We start from the raw sequence: 13,623 nt of genomic DNA, 5'->3' as shown, positions 1-13,623 counted from the left end.
TCATCCAGAGCTGAGATTCAACAAACACGTTCATACACGTAAACGTCCAATGTCCTTTCTAAATCATGAAAATATGTGTGCATCACATTTAGCATATCTCATAAAAATCTACAATATATAAGTTAATCTCCTGACCTTCGCCATGATGATTCAGGGAATACCACCAGTGTTGAGACAGACACAGTCTACTGAAATCGTTCTTATGTAAGAAAATCTCCTTGTCGTGGCCCGGTAGGTGACCAAATGCGTATCTGTATATGTCCAGCTGCATGTGCGCTGAATGTAGACCGCCCGGTGACTTTACTGCTGTCTTCAGTGACCTCTCAACAGTAGCTGAAGCAAGTCTGAGGCGCTCACTAGACACGGGAGGGCAACTGTAGTCTTCCAGCAGATGGGCAGGAATGTGGCCTGTGGGTTCCCAGGTAGCCTCTTCTAGAGGGTAGTCCGCCCACTCCACTAGGTAAAGCAGGCCCTTTAATTAAAAAAATTAAATTAGATTAACATACCCCCTCAAACATATGACAAGCATTAAAACATTCATGTAACCCCCATTATAATATGAATTGCTTTATGAAATGACTCTCGTGTGGGTATATCTGTATCTTACCAGCCAACTGTCGGCTTGTTGGTTGTTTCAGGTACATTTGATACATGTGCATCTTGTTATATATAACTGAATAATGTTTATGAGTGGTTGAGACACATATTCGAAGCGAACCGGTAAAACTCTAGCCGGCATAGGGAAGTCAGTAGAATGTATGTATGTATGATAATTTTTGAAGATAATTAACTAAATATATGTACAATACATTAACACATACTGCAGTATGTCTAAATATAGCGTTTGACATTTCTTTTTGTCTTCATCATATTCGAAATGGACACAACCATTTAAGATGAAAAAACCCTTTAAAACAAGGTTTTAGATAGACAGACTTTTTACGCAAATTATATATGGATTATATTGTCCACAATCAATTGTTAGGTTCTTCATTGTGGACTGTCAGTTTCCTACACGGAGGTGTTTCGCGTCTTGTCAAACAGAAATATCACGGAACTTGTTGAATGTAAAAGAAAGGAAATGCATCATGAAAAGCACCTTAAACATGTTTCTATGGTCTCTTGTGTTATCAAGATATAACAATATGAACATACCTGAGGAGACTTGCGCTTCCAAATGACTCTCTGTACTGGATAGATTCCAACTGTGACACGGTTGCTTACAGATTTGTTCAGGGCAAAGGATTGTCCTTCGTGGAGTTGTCTGTAGTTTGTGACTGTTCGCGGTCGAAGTTCCATTTTTAACATTTGTCGAACTGATTACACCAATGGCATTCTGTGAGCTTTTAGAGCTTATGCTTTCAATCAAGTGAAAACACAACACAAACGGCCTTTCATTGCTCTCATTGTCCCACCTGTCATAACGAGGTTCACATGTCTGTACAGTACAACTAATGGTGTTATAGAAATTAGAATCGGACAGGTGTAACTCTAATAGACTTAGTGATGTTTTCATATCAATCAAGGATCAGTATAGGCACACATAACTGGGTAGAGACAGATTCGACGATTATCAACATTTCCTGATTAACTTAACTGTGTTGAGAAAACAGCATTGTTCTGTGTTTACAATGTGTTCCCTTACCAGCTGTGGAAATTGATCGTTATGAAACTTTGCATACATGTCCGCTAAATTACTCTCGGAATGCCACAGACAATGAAACTCATAAACCGCCGTTGCCATAAGTAAATGTGTTAATTATTGACATATGACATATAAAGATCATAGCATGATATTGAAATATGTATATACATGTATATATATATATATATATATATATATATATATATAGAGAGAGAGAGAGAGATTCTCACATATATATATATATGTGTATGTGTGTGTGCAATGTGTATATGTGTGTAGACACTGTTGTAATTTGTTTTAGTTGAGTAATGGAACATGTTTTAATTCTTATAATTATGACACACTACATATGTATGGTCAACACGAGATATATTCAGAACTGATACATTCTTACTTTCACCATCAAGCACGCGTCGTCAAGAACTAAATCTAACTATGAGCGCCTGTGGTGAGACACTGCGGGATGCCAAGCAATTACTTTTGGTCCAAAGGGGAACCACATGTGTTGTTATCTATATTGAAGGGCATTAAAATATTCAGAAGATGGAATCGCAAGTTATATGGCATGACGAGTAGCATGCCCTTGTTTGCACGGTTGGTTGCACATGAGTGTGCATGAAGCGCCAACTGGGCCATGGCACAAAAAGTTGGACATGTTTTAACTTTTTCCAACAAACCTTTCTACTCTTTGACTTGGAATGAATACCATGTGACTTTAACATGTCCCGTAACTCTGACAGTGTAAACGGAACCCACCGACGGTTTCCAGCGTTTTTGCCACTTCATCCACCACATGGTAAAGTCCCATTTTCTGTGTGTGTATATACTCTCTTACAAAATACTATTAAATTGGTCCTCAGTCAATCGTTGGTGAATATACTTTAAGCTAATAAAATGGAAATGTTCGGATAAAAAAATTGCCTCTAATGTAATGGTGTGTTCATCCCGAATAACCTTGACTCTTTCGAGGTTTGTGGTGGGTACTGTTCCTGGTTGTACGTAAATATGACAGCGTTGATTTTCATGGTGTTCATACAAGCATATGTATAACGCATCCAGAAGTTGCACTTTTTGTGTGGGAGCATCTAAGAGAAACTTCGATAATAAGGGTAGAACCTTGTATCGTACGTACCCACGAGCCTGGTGCTGTGAGAAAGTTTTTTAGATACATCCATTGTTTTCCTAATTCCAGACGGGCGATCAGCATGTAACCCTTTTGATCTGGCAGTGATGTAGCGTAAAAGGCATTTTCCTCGAATGGAATAAACCTGTCCAGTAGAACCCCTTTGTTTTTTAGTTCGAGGACATTACGATCCTCATCTGTGATAAGGTAGGGGGAGGGTGAGGACCAGGTTAATAATCCAGTTCAACTGAGATTCAAAGACGACTTCTTGTCGTTTGTACACATTGTTTTGTAAGTGCAACACGTAAAGGCGTTTTCCGTACCGGGTTGGTCGAATCCTCGTGTGTCCCCGAGATCGGAGAACGCGATGGTGGCTTGCAGAGTCACGTTTGCACTCATGACTGTATCCGTATGTTAGGAAATAATTTTCAATTGGTTTTCGGATAATTTCTCGGACGTGCATTTCAACCCCATGAAATGTATGTTGTTGGGTAGGAAAATTTTGGCGAGCGATATCGTGTCTTTTACGGTGACGGTGACTCCCTGCAGGCTGGTGTACGGGTTCACGTTCACCACAATGTAAACGGAGCAAAGTGGTGTTGTTGTTTCGTAGACCACCCGAGTTTGATCCCTCTCACGATTTCGAGTGCGATGGAGATGGTGGTTCGCCGAGGAAGACTTGGATGATCAGCATGGAATTGGCCGGTAGATTTTCCATGATGTCAATCAATTCGTCGAATCCTGTCACCATTGTGGTGATCGGAGCTGTCAGCTGGAAGTTGGGGGACCCGACGGAAAGTGCCGGAGACAGCCGATCGCCACAGGGAGTTCGTGGAAGCCCTTTGTAAGTATGAATTGCCTGTTTCAAGGGTCTACCCTAAACCGTAGATTTGGGCGCTAATACTTGCAAGGTGCGAGCCACGGCTTACTCCACAGTGATCTAGTATCGTAGTGGACACGGTGATCACTACAGTGGCGCTGTGACAAAGATTCTGAGTGAGGAATTCCATTTTTCTCGCTCGGGGCATCGCTCGCTACTGTTCTGTTTCCCGCGCTTGGGAGACCGCATGGTCTTCCACCCAAAGTGGGTGTAACAGAAATTCAGTGGGTTAAAGTATAGAGATAAGGGTTTTCTAGTATCTCCGTACCTATATCGGAGAGGGGAGGACTAGTTATCGTTCTAAAAGTAGCTTAGTGGAGCTTTTTAGGGTAGTTTAGGTTACCCGCGTGGGGGAGCACGCGGGCCCGGGGGGGGGGACTTACTGGTCACCCAGCGTTCTCAGCTCAGCGCTGTGGTGGGGTGGCAGAGCGAGCGAGACTGCATAGCGTAGATAGAACTTATTTAGGGGTCTTTCGGTGCTAGGTAGAGTAATTTCAGGGATTTAGTGTGTTTTCGTGTATTTCCAATGTTACGCTCTGTGCTGCCTGAGGGTTTCCACTGCGCATGACCGGGGGGAAATTCAGTGTTTACTTCCGGAGGCTGTGTTGACATTTGACTTTGGATAATTCAGCGGTGAACTTGTTGCTTGAAGGGCGGTGTTTTGCAGCGGATTGTGTTTATTCATGGATATATTCGTGTGTGAGATGATTCATGGATTGTGTATTTCTATGGAGGACTATTCATGGAATGTTTCGTGGGAGAAAAGTCACGGTAAGTGATGTGGAACTCATAACTTCCAAGTAGGATAGATGTCAGTGAACTTTGTAGCATGCATGTGTGGAGCTGAGCATGTATATTGTATAACGCATGTGTTGTTGCTAGGAAAGGGGTATCACTGTAATTGGGGATAAATGACTCAACACCCCATCCACCAGTACTAGTACGGTGGGATAGTGACATTGATACCTAATCTCAACCGCTACTCGGTGGGATAGTGACATTGATACCTCATCTCAACCGCTACTCGGTGGGATAGTGACATTGATACCTAATCTCAACCGCTACTCGGTGGGATAGTGACATTGATACCTAATCTCAACCGCTACTCGGTGGGATAGTGACATTGATACCTCATCTCAACCGCTACTCGGTGGGATAGTGACGTTGATACCTAATCTCAACCGCTACTCGGTGGGATAGTGACATTGATACCTAATCTCAACCGCTGCTCGGTGGGACAGTGACATTGATACATAATCTCAACCGCTACACGGGAGGGATTTGGACTCTGCTATCCCCGATCTCTACTAGAGGGGAGAATAGCGACAGCTATCTGAGACACTTCAAGGTGAGGGGACCGTTCTGTGCGTTGACTTTTTATCATGGCTGCCAATGTGGTACACGTGAACTTTGTGAACCCCACCGAGTTAAAACATATTGGGCTCTCCAGAGACCAGGTGGATAGGCTCATGTCAATTAGGAGCCAGGGGTATAACATCACCAGGGAAGAGGTGGAGAATATGGAGGAGTTCCGTATGGACGAGGACGCTATGTCATTACTCTCATTTACATTCAATGGGTTATTGAAGGGAGTGGCCCCGCCGCCAAATGAGGACGGGGAAAACCATGAGGTAGCCAGTGCGCTCAATGTCGAGGGTTCGACTCAGGGTGGCGACTCCGGAGGCGAGAGTGACCCCCCAGAGGAAGCCCAAGCGGGGACTGATGGTACTGGCCGGGACACGGGAGTGCCAATGGATGAGCTCAGGCAGTTGATGAGCCAGATGATGTGCACCCTGGAGGGAATAAGCCAAAAGAGTGCTGCTAGAAATGAGAGGAGTGCACACGAAATGATACAGGCTATGGAAGAAGTACACCAGAGGAGTGCCACTCGAAATGAGGATAATGCCTCAAAAATATTGTGGACAGTAGCCGAGATAGACAAAAAAATCTGAAGACAGGCTGGATAGGGTGTTAGGCCGTATGGACAACTTTGGGACCCCGGAGGGACACCTTAGAGGTGGGCCATATGACACGGCCTCACCTAGGGCTTCCATGGAGGTGAGAGAGGACATGTTTAGGAGAAATAATATGCCTTGTTGGGGACACCAAGAGTTGAAGCGGGAGCCTATAACACCTGTTCGAGTGGAGGAGGGTCACTGGGGAGTGACAACCACTCCAGCTCGAGATAGAGCAACACCACTTGATGTCCGCCCGAAGAGTGGTGCGGGGCACACTAATGTGCAGCGCGCTATGAGATGGGCAACATTAGCGAGATGGTGGATGAGAAGAATGCCAAGAGGTCAGCTGCTTGTTCACCTCCGGCAGGGACCCCGGAGCCAGAGGCGGGTCTGTCCCACCGGGAGATGAAACAGGAGCAGACGCCCCGAAAAGGGGAGCACGGGGAAACGCCAGGTTCCGTGCAAAACCCCAGACGACAGGAGCCCCAGCCTGTAAGGGGACGAGTACCACAGGAGGAGAGAGACCAAGGTCCACCTAGGGGTAGGCGGAACCAAGGCCCAAGGGCCAACGACCATACAGGACCTCGCGTTGTCACAACCCTGGTTAGCTACAATGGGAAGGGGCGTGAAGCCGTTCAAGCTCAAGTTCGAGAAGCTGGCCGATAGAGAAGGATGGACGGAGGAGGACAAACTCTTTCAGTTATGTTTTTGCATGCGTGGGGAAGCGAGTTCCTTCTTTACCACGTGTCAAATGAGGGACCTGTACATGCCATATGAGCAAATGATGGAGAAATTCCAAAAGAGGTTTGGTATCGTGGAACCTGCCCAGGCGGCAAGAATGCGTTTCCCGTCCTTGAAACAGGAGCCGGGGGAGACACTGGAGGCCTGGGCTGAACGTCTGGTGGCAACCTCGTCACGAGCATATCCAGGTCTGCCAGAGGACTTTGTGGAGCAAGAGACCATAACCAGGTTTTGCATGGGCTGTGAGAACGGGATCGCGGGGAACCTGGTGTACAATCTGAAACCAACTTCCCTGGAAAGGGCCATGGATGCCGTGAGGCACTACCAACACAACTCGCACTTGCAGTACAGTGCGCCGAGGCGGGAGTTGCGGGCAATGACAGTGAGTGATACCGAGGAGCAACCCGAGGGAAGTCGCGAAACCTCCTCGAGGACAGAGGCGAACCCAATAAACAATTCACCCAGCGGTCACCGATCTGGCGAGAAGGGTGACCCTGATCGAGACTGACCTAGGAACAGTACAGAAAGAGGTCAAAGGTATCAGGTCGGAGATGACACAACTAGTACGTTCAGTGCAGGAACTCACCGAAACGGTAAATAAGTTGGGAAGCATGAGGTCAGGGTCCCGCTCACGCAGCCCTGAGGGGTCGTCGGGATGTTTCCACTGTGGAGACCTTATCCATTTCAAGGCGGCATGCCCGAAACTGGCAGGTAATGCACCTGCAGCTAAAAGTGTCTCCTTTGCAATGGGAACCACAGAAGAGCCTTTAAACAACCAAGGGATGGGTTTGTAGACCCGCTTGCTCGTCCCCTATTTGCTAAAGAGGGTCTACCGCCATGGCCGCCAGACAAGCTTAACGACATAGACTGTCGGGAGAGCACAGTGTCAGTGACTGTGTCGCACAATAACTCTGGGTTAGATATTCAGGGTTTGCCGCCATGGCCGCCAGATAACCCTGATGACATAGACTGTCGGAAGAGTACAGTGTCAGCGACTGCGCCTCACAATAACTCTGGGTTAGATATTCAGGGTTTGCCCCCATGGCCGCCTGATAACTGCATAGACTGCAGGGTGGGCGCAGTGTTGGAGACTGCGTCTCACAACAACTCTGGACTAGATAACCAGGGTTTGCCGCCATGGCCACCAGACGGCAGAGACCAGTGTAGCACTAACGGGAGTGCTACATGGCCAGGTGGTGGGGAAGAAGGAGAGATGGACAGAGAGACGGGATTGCCCATAGTAACCATTAATGCTCTGGATGAAGGAACCTCATACTTGATACCGGGGACCTGCCAAGGAACAGAGACCCAGGGGGTAGTGGATACAGGGGCTCAGAACACTATTGTGTCTGATATCTTCTTTGAACAACTGCGTGATAAGTTGCCCATATCCAGACTGGTGATAGTGAACAATGCAGGTCGAGATATGAGAATGAAGGGGTGGATAACAGACATGGCCCGTATTCGAATTAATGGAGTGACATACCGACAAGAAGTGTTGGTAGCCCCGATAAATGACCAACTTATCCTGGGCCTGGACTTTATAGACAGACATTGTACCAACATCAATGTGCAGCAAAGAACCATCACCATCGGCGGATGTGAAGTTCCCATGACGTTGAAGCTTAAGAAGCCTGGGGTATGTAAGGTGACAGTAGCTCAAACACTGTCGTTAGCACCTCACACTGCCACCCGAGTATCCTGCTGTATCGGATGGAACTTAAACCAATACCTAGTAGAGCCGGTGCAGGGTGTGCAGCGATATGCTCTTATGCCGAGGCCTTTACACAAGGGACAGGAGTCCCTAGTGGTGTGTCTGATGAACACGGCCGACCACACAGTGAAGTTGCACAAGGGACAACACATCGGCAACGCGTCCGAGGCAGAAGTAGTAGGCCTCGCCCGAAGAATGGGCAAGGATGCTGGGAGCGATACACTTAGGGCCTCCTCCACTATGTGAGTGGGAGAAGGCGACCTGGAGGCCCGTCGACGATCGTCCTCAAGTCGACAGTCACCTCCATGTCGTCGACGGGAGGGGGGAAGGCCGGACATTACCGGGGCGGCGACGGGACAGGGCGACACCACCAAAGAGGGATTTCCATCGGGAAGGAGCCTGTGTGGGTCCCGGAAAGGTTAAGCGACTAAGGGAGGAGATTGTAGGGGAGTGGCTGAGGACGTTCCCTGGAGTACACTTCGGGTTCATGGGGTGAGTCAGGGGATTCACTCAGGATCGAGTGACGGGTTTGAAAGCGGTACCCAGGGACCGGATACTGTTGGAGACTGATTTCCCTTACATGCCACCCGCGGGATACAGGGTCAACTCCCCTGCGTATTGTCTGGTGGCCGATCTGGTGGCGGAGACCAGAGGGGTCACCATGGAGGAGCTGTTCTCGGCCACCAACGTGAAGGTGGCTCGGCTGTTTTCCCTGCAGGGAGGCAGGGATTCCATCCCACAGGGGAGTGGGGTAGAAGAGACAGTGGGTTCTATCCGAAAGGAGGGTGGAACATGAAAATCAAGTGTGAAGAACTATGGGTTCCTCGCCAATGGGAAAGTAGGACAAGGGACATGTGGAGAGCTGTGTGCCATATTCCATAGGAGGTGGAGCCCGGTTATATTGTGCAAGGTACAGTTGGTCCCACCCTAACGGAGGAGTGGGTTGGGGATAAGGATGTGTTGAACTGTTGGTTCCACCCGAAAGGGCGGGTGTGATTCCCGAGGAGGGAGCTGGGGATCACCCGCTCACGTGAACAAAATGATAAAGGGATGGACCCTTGAACCTGGAGAAACCGGAAGAGGTTCCTCCGGGTGGACATTCATAAGGAGACCCCCCCAATGGGGAAAGTTAACACGGGGGGGTGTGATGGCGTTGTTCCGCGGGAAGGGGCCTATAAAACAGGGAGGGATGTGGTGATCGGAGCTGTCAGCTGGAAGTTGGGGGACCCGACGGAAAGTGCCGGAGACAGCCGATCGCCACAGCGAGTTCGTGGAAGCCATTTTGTAAGTATGAATTGCCTGTTTCAAGGGTCTACCCTAAACCGTAGATTTGGGCGCTAATACTTGCAAGGTGCGAGCCACGGCTTACTCCACAGTGATCTAGTATCGTAGTGGACACGGTGATCACTACACCATCTACAAACTTGCGCTTTGCGTCCCGGGTTTCCCCGATAGCTCGTGTGCTAATTTATTTTGCAAGAGTGGGCTGAGGATCACGCTGCGTCTTGGCGTGGGGACGTAAGCCAAGAGCATTATTCCCTCGCTCAGGACTTTCGTTAGGTAGTGGATTTTGCTGTCCTTAAAAACGAGGGGAGAGCCAAGCGTGATGTCGATGATCTAGTCAATTCGAGTGGGCACGAGGATCCATTTGTTGTTGTCGGTGAGCATGAAAGTGTAAGGCGCGTTTCGAGCGACGACCGTGGTCTCGACATCATTCAGATCGAACAGCTTGCCATCGAAAGCCCTGGATATCATCCACTCGTCTCCTTTGTTGCGGACGAGGTCGTACTGCTTGTTGTTGACGGCTCCTTCGGTGTCGATGAAATCGCTTAGGGCGCTGATGCGTATGCCAGATCCGCGCTGATACACTCAAGTTACTTACGTGTACACTCAAGCTACTCACGTGTACACTCAAGCTACTTAGGTGTACTCTCAAGCTACTTACGTGTACACTCAAGCTACTCACGTGTACACTCAAGCTACTTAGGTGTACTCTCAAGCTACTTACGTGTACACTCAAGCTACTCACGTGTACACTCAAGCTACTTAGGTGTACTCTCAAGCTACTCACGTGTACACTCAAGCTACCCACGAGTACACTGAAGCTACTCACATGTACACTCAAGTTACTCACGTGTACACTCAAGTTACTCACGTGTACACTCAAGCTACTTACGTGTACACTCAAGCTACTCACGTGTACACTCAAGCTCCTTAGGTGTACTCTCAAGCTACTTAGGTGTACTCTCAAGCTACATACGTGTACACTCAAGCGACGTACATGTACACTCAATCTACCGACGTGTACACTCAAGCTACCGACGTGTACTCTCAAGCTACTTATGTGTGCACTCAAGCTACTTACGTGTACCCTCAGGCTACTTACGTGTACTCTCAAGCTACTTACGTGTACACTCAAGCTACCGACGTGTACACTCAAGCTACCGACGTGTATTCTCAAGCTACTTACGTGTACGCTCAAGCTACTTACGTGTACTCTCAAGCTACTTACGTGTGCACTCAAGCTACATACATGTACACTCAAGCTACTTACTTGTACACTCAAGCTACTTACGTGTACACTCAAGCTACTGAGGTGTACACTCAAGCCACTCACGTGTACACTCAAGCTACTTACGTGTACACTCAAGCTACCGACGTGTATTCTCAAGCTACTTACGTGTACTCTCAAGCTACTTACGTGTACTCTCAAGCTACTTACGTGTACACTCAAGCTACATACATGTACACTCAAGCTACTTACTTGTACACTCAAGCTACTTACGTGTACACTCAAGCTACTTACGTGTACACTCAAGCTACTTACGTGTACACTCAAGCTACTTACGTGTACACTCAAGCTACTTAGGTGTATTCTCAAGCTACTTACGTGTACACTCAAGCTACTCACGTGTACACTCAAGCTACTTAGGTGTACTCTCAAGCTACTTACGTGTACACTCAAGCTACTCAGGTGTACACTCAAACTACTTACGTGTACACTCAAGCTACTCACGTGTACACTCAAGCTACTCACGTGTACACTCAAGCTACTAACGTGTACACTCAAGCTCCTTAGGTGTACACTCAAGCTACTTAGGTGTACTCTCAAGCTACTTACGTGTACACTCAAGCGACGTACATGTACACTCAAGCTACCGACGTGTACACTCAAGCTACCGACGTGTACTCTCAAGCTACTTATGTGTGCACTGAAGCTACATACATGTACACTCAAGCTACTTACTTGTACACTCAAGCTACTTACGTGTACACTCAAGCTACTGAGGTGTACACTCATGCCACTCACGTGTACACTCAAGCTACTTACGTGTACACTGAAGCTACTCACGTGTACACTCAAGCTCCTTAGGTGTACTCTCAAGCTACTTAGGTGTACTCTCAAGCTACTTACGTGTACACTCAGGCTACTTACGTGTACACTCAAGCTACTTACGTGTACACTCAAGCTACTTACGTGTACACTCAAGCTACTTAGGTGTATTCTCAAGCTACTTACGTGTACACTCAAGCTACTCACGTGTACACTCAAGCTACTCACGTGTACACTCAAGCTACTTAGGTGTACTCTCAAGCTACTTACGTGTACACTCAAGCTACTTACGTGTACACTCAAGCTACTCACGTGTACACTCAAGCTACTTAGGTGTACTCTCAAGCTACTTACGTGTACACTCAAGCTACTCACGTGTACACTCAAGCTACTTACGTGTACACTCAAGCTACTTACGTGTACACTCAAGCTACTTAGGTGTACTCTCAAGCTACTCACGTGTACACTCAAGCTACCCACGAGTACACTGAAGCTACTCACATGTACACTCAAGTTACTCACGTGTACACTCAAGTTACTCACGTGTACACTCAAGCTACGTACATGTACACTCAATCTACTCACGTGTACACTCAAGTTACTCACCTGTATTTTCAAGCTACTCACATGTACGCTCAAGCTACTCACGTGTACACTCAAGCTTCTCACGTGTACACTCACGCTACTCACGTGCACACTCAAGTTACTCACGTGTACACTCAAGCTACTCACATGTACACTCAAGTTACTCACGTGTACACTCAAGCTACTCTTGACTGTGTAGAATATTCCATCACAAGGGATATCTATTTCAAAGTAAACACTATGAAGGATCTTTTTAGTAATATAAGTTCTCATTTAGTTATTGCCTTTTTAAGAAAATTAGACTTGCTAACTGATTTGTAAATATATATATATTTTATTATTGGTAGTTTAGATTAGTAACTGAGATTGTTAGTGGCTGTACTCTCAAAGGGGGTTGAAGTAGTGTAAAATTATTGTCCACCTGAGAGGGTACGTAAGTCCCAAAATGTTCAAAGTCCATTTAAACTTGCCAGGATTTTTAAACGTAGCATTCTTGTCATTTTAATTTTGGCTAACATTTCTTACAATAGCCAGCAGCTGAAGGGATGGTACAAATCCAACTAGGGTCCATGCAGGGAGCAAAAGTAACTCAAGCTACCGACGTGTACACTCAAGCTACTCACGTGTACACTCAAGCTACTTACAATCTGACACTCAGGGTTGCTGCTGTTAGTTCCATTCTCGACACAGTCACTTTCTTTAGTGGTGCTACTCGAGATTTGGCAAAAACCAAAGAACGGTGAATCTCATTTCTGCTGTTGGTTTGTCTGAGATAGGCTACAACACCATATCCGCTGTCACTAGCGTCTGAGAACATGTGTAGCTCACATGTACTCACAGGACCAAAGTCTCTCGGTTTGTATGATCTCATGTCATGAAGTTCCTCAATGTGAAGTAGATCTTCTTTCCACTGAGTCCATTTTCGTAATACATCTCCCTCGATCTTGTCATCCCAACCTGACTTCTGTCGACAAAGGGTCTGTAGCAGTGACTTTGCTGTAAGTAGGCAAGGTGATAGTAGGCCGATCGGGTCATAAACCGAGCTCACGGTTGCTAGAATTCCAGTCTTGGTGTCCATGTGATTTCTAAGATTAACCTTGAAGCCAAGAGTATCCTTCTCTACTTCCCAAAAAACTCCAAGTGCCCTCTCAGGTGGAAGTTCTGAGCTCTCCAAATCCAAGTGTTTGACACCTTTTGCCCTTTCTTCAGGTGGAATTGAGTTTAATACAGTGTGGCTATTGCTCATCCACTCGGTTAAACGAAAACCTCCTCTCTGACAGAGACTTGTAATTTCGTGTATGAGAGTTATGACCCTTTCTTCACTGGTGGCAGACTTTAGACAGTCATCTACGTAGAAACGCTTCTTTATCATTTCTATTACTTCCTCCTTGTAGAACTCTTGGTTAACATCTGCTGTCTTGTGTAGTGCTGCGTTGGAACAACTTGGTGATGATACTGCTCCAAACAGGTGAACTTTCATCCGATATGTTGTTGGCTCTTGTTGCAGGTCGCCATCTTCCCACCAGAAGAATCTCAGGTAGTGTCTGTCTTCGTCAGGCACCTGCACCTGATAAAACATGGATTCAATATCACCCATGAAGGCAATATTGTCTAGTCTGAACCTCAAGAGAACTCCTATGAGT

General features: G+C 46.9%; 1 protein-coding gene across 1 annotated transcript in view; it reads left to right on the top strand.

Annotated features, from left to right (window-relative positions):
• The window catches only part of LOC124280109 (mitofusin-2-like), a 357,012-nt gene that overhangs the window by 208,212 nt on the left and 135,177 nt on the right, over nt 1–13,623 (top strand). The gene's annotated exons all lie outside the window — the stretch shown is intronic.

The sequence above is a fragment of the Haliotis rubra genome, unplaced genomic scaffold, assembly GCF_003918875.1.
Source record: "Haliotis rubra isolate DU_JTF1 unplaced genomic scaffold, ASM391887v1 Scf260, whole genome shotgun sequence".
Taxonomy (NCBI): Eukaryota; Metazoa; Mollusca; class Gastropoda; order Lepetellida; family Haliotidae; genus Haliotis; species Haliotis rubra.
This window is presented reverse-complemented; position numbering and strand designations above follow the sequence as displayed.